Source organism: Eschscholzia californica, unplaced genomic scaffold, assembly GCF_041429995.1.
Source record: "Eschscholzia californica isolate CP2 unplaced genomic scaffold, dmEscCali1.0.p SCAF_1, whole genome shotgun sequence".
NCBI lineage: Eukaryota > Viridiplantae > Streptophyta > Magnoliopsida > Ranunculales > Papaveraceae > Eschscholzia > Eschscholzia californica.
This window is the reverse complement of record NW_028238198.1, coordinates 56,498,841-56,502,647: the sequence shown is the minus strand read 5'-3', so window position 1 is coordinate 56,502,647 and position 3,807 is coordinate 56,498,841. Positions and strand designations below refer to the sequence as shown.

General features: G+C 37.1%; 1 long non-coding RNA gene across 1 annotated transcript; it reads right to left on the bottom strand.

Annotated features, from left to right (window-relative positions):
* Window positions 1-1,258: 1,258 nt before the first annotated feature.
* On the bottom strand, window positions 1,259-3,101 carry LOC147567753 (uncharacterized). Its single transcript, XR_015237894.1, has 4 exons — window positions 2,442-3,101; window positions 2,245-2,322; window positions 2,011-2,094; window positions 1,259-1,382 (listed from the first exon to the last, which is right to left on the bottom strand). It is a non-coding gene; the product is annotated as an uncharacterized LOC147567753 (long non-coding RNA).
* Window positions 3,102-3,807: the final 706 nt, after the last annotated feature.

Below are 3,807 nucleotides of genomic sequence, written 5' to 3'. Positions count from 1 at the left end.
GACCGGATCCTACAACGGGTTACACATAAGAGTGGTAACTTGATCAGAGAGACTTGACTAGACGGGAACAGGCTAAAGATGGATGGGATCCAACTGGAAAGGCCAAAAAGGTTCGAATGGAGATTCGGAACAAGATAGAAAGAACCGGGCCTGAAAAGGGGAGCCCGGAGGAAGGCTTATTAGGCCGGCCATGTGATGGCCGACCAAGGTAAGTGGGCCGGCCATATAAAGCCCATGGTGGGCTGCCCTGGCCGGCCACACTTAAGGGATTAGTCAAAAGAGGTAATTTCTAAAAAGGTCAAATTAATATTGAAAATGAGTAGAAAAACACAAAACATTTGAAAATTACTATTCAGGTCAAAAAGTGTTCAAATATTAAAATACCCTTTTTTGTCATTTTGTGTAACTAAATTCCTTTATTTTTTTTTTAATTTTAAATCGATATAACTTTTGTTTGAGATGTCGGATTTCTATAAAAATTATATATTTAGAAATAATTTTTCATTAGCTTTCTAACAAGATCCACTTTCAATACTTTTTTTCAAAAAAAAAAATCCAGAAAAAAAATGACGTTTTTTCCTTTACGTTTTTTCTGTAAACGTGTTTGCAAACATCTGTTGTGCAAACGTGTTTGCAAACATGTGTTTGCAGAATATAAGTTGCAAACAAGAGATGACCAACATAGTAGGCATTGAGTGGTTTTCGCCCACCCCCTCAATGTTTCATGTAACAAAAATCTGTTATGCAAACGTGTTTGCAAACATCTATTCTGCAAACGTGTTTGCAACAGCCTATTCTGCAAACATGTGTTTGCAGAATATAAGTTGCATACAAGAGATGACCAACATAGTAGGCATTGAGTGGTTTTCGCCCACCCCCTCAATGTTTCATGTAACAAAACCATGGCCCTATATGAGGAGGAAAATCATAGATATTCATGAAATAAATATGTTCATCATATAAAATCGAGATCTGGATCCTTTGAAAAAAAAAACTTTGATTCATATTATTGTGCGATTGTATCATCTTTAAATCTATTGTTTTCTTGGATAAACAATAGTTGTAGAAGACGATGTAGGATTGCAGAGAAAAGCCTTGTTTCAAACCCTAATTGACTACCAGCACAAATGACAACCTAAATAGATAAATGCTTCCATATACTAAATAGTTTCCGAGAAGTTCGGACTTTTATCATCAAACTCCAAAAAACAGAACAATTGAAGGATAATATATATAAGTCATAAGAGCTGTGAAAGGATCATTTTCTGTAGAAATCCATACATAAAGAATGAAAAATGAAAAAATTGATAACAACCAAAGTTCCTGTTGATTTAAGCCACCATTTGCCTCAACATATATGTAACCATTTGATTCAGGCAAACCTACATTAATAGACAACATTGCCATGTATTAGTGTTTACATAATATAATACTCGGGTGGTACAGCATAAATAGATACTTCAGTACTAAATATGGGATCAAAAGATTTAAAATAAACAAGAACCAACAGGCAAGTTAGTATGACAACGGGGATGAATGCTAAATATATCCAGAATACGAAGTAGCCAAAAGGTTAGTGCTTTATCCACCAAAAGCAAACATCATAACCGCACAAATTTAGTAAACTAAAAATCAAATAGTCGAAGACTCCTATACATAAAATTGATAAAACGATAGTCCCGTGCCAATTTCTCATATCACCAATCCAAGTCTCTCTTCCCATCACTCCTATACCAATGAATGACATAGGCTGAGACATCTTCTTCTTCAAGAAGACAACCCAAACAACCTTAAAAGATACGAGAAATTGTCTAGTAGGTAGTGTCGTAGTTCAAGATTTTTCTTTTGAAACGTTGAGGCAGATGTTATTCTCGAGCCTAGTCGAACAATGCATCACAATATGACAACGAGTCAGACTCCAGATTGGGTTGGGTCAACTCAGGATCAGAACTGGTAACTCCTAATATGAAGGAAGTCATGGAAGTAAGAAAACGGAGTATTGGAGCATACCAGTTGCAGTAGTAGAAGGTCTCAAAGCACCATATTCAACACTTCCACCTGGTGTACCATAGCCATTTCCAATCTCGATGTTGCCTAATAGAAAAGAAGAGATGAATAAAAAATTGAAGCACTCACAGTCAGACCAAATAAAATATAATTCGTCAATGAAAAAACATTAGAGTTCAATTCTAGGCTAGCCGAAAACGTGATATAATGCTGAATTGTAACAAACTGAAAACAAACCTTTTTCGGGTAATGTAGACTTCCGTGTTTTGAAGCCATTTCTGCACAATGATTGGTGGTCATTTTCAACAGAACCCCCTAAAAGAAAGTCACCACAAAACAACTAAATACACCAAAAGATGACGGAAGTGAAGTGGAATCACCAAAATGTAAATCATCTAGAGAGAAAAAGAAAGAAAGTCGAATAGTGCGAAAACCTTTAAAGCAGTTGGGTCACATCGTTCTGCGAGAATATCCATATCCGTCTCTACAGGTTCAACTGCACCTCTCACTTCTCTATATTCAAACATATATAACAGTAAATACTTAAAACTGTCATGCATTTTGAAGTTCAAAATTCAGGTTTCAAGTAAAAAGTTATTGAAATCAACCTTTTCTTTCAATTTTTCATCAACTTCTTTCGCTTCCTTCATCACATTTTCTAAAACATGAAGAAAGCTTCTAACTTGTGGCTCAGTCTGTTTCAATCGATTCAAATACTCTTCAGGGATCTCAATTTCTTTTCTTTCTGGAGAAAGAACACACAAGTTTCTGTAAATTTAACATAATTCAAAACAGATTTTTCCTCCGCAGACCTTATAATTGAGAAGTACAGAAATTACTCACAAACCTACAAATTAATGAGAATAATTTTTTTTTAAAACAATCGGAAGAATATGAATCATGATCATACCTAGGAAAATTCCCCAACAGTAGCAGCAGATGTAGTAGAAGCCATTTAAGAACGACGACTTTTTAATGATAAAGGACTAAACTTTTTCTTTGGGTACGCATAAAAAGAGTGAAATTGAAGTTCACAAGTTAACAGAAATTGTCTACAATCAGATAATCAATAGAAACCCTAGGCATTAAAATGAGAACTGTATGGGCAAATATCCGCCCCACGAGGTGCCCGCAGAATTTATGAACAACCGCTTCGTAAGGATAAAATCCGCGAAGCTTGATAAGGAGGCCCGGTAACGGCCCAAGACGTTAGCATGATCACCAGATCCATACCCGCTTAACACTAAGCGTATCTAACACGTGTCGCACGATAACCACCTCCTAGTACTAAGCTATCTGACGGCTAGAAGGTTATCGCGCAATCCATAACCGCACTAATGGTGAATATTCTGTATCTTCCACTTGAAGACGGACGTTACCGGCCAGTAGCTTATCGCACACGCGGTAACATCCTAACCGTCTCCCAAGAGATTCGAATACTCATCTGACGGTCGATACGTCAGATCCCCTATCTCTTAACGTACTTCCATGAGTAATGTCACAGAATAATTACGTCGGTTACGAGCTGACCGTCATCAAGACGACCCTCCTCTACCACTATAAATACAAGAGGCTATAACCAGACCAAGGCATCCAATATTCGACAACAGTACTTGAGTAACCTAATCCATTCTCTCTACCCACTTGCTCTCTCATAAGCATCTCAAAGATCTTCTAATCCTCTCAAAGTCTCTGACTCATTGTCTTAGAAATTGGGAGATAGGGGTCTGATAGTCACAATTCAAACGACAACTAGCTAACCGTATCAACACCCTACGGCCACCACCTTGTTGCATAAGA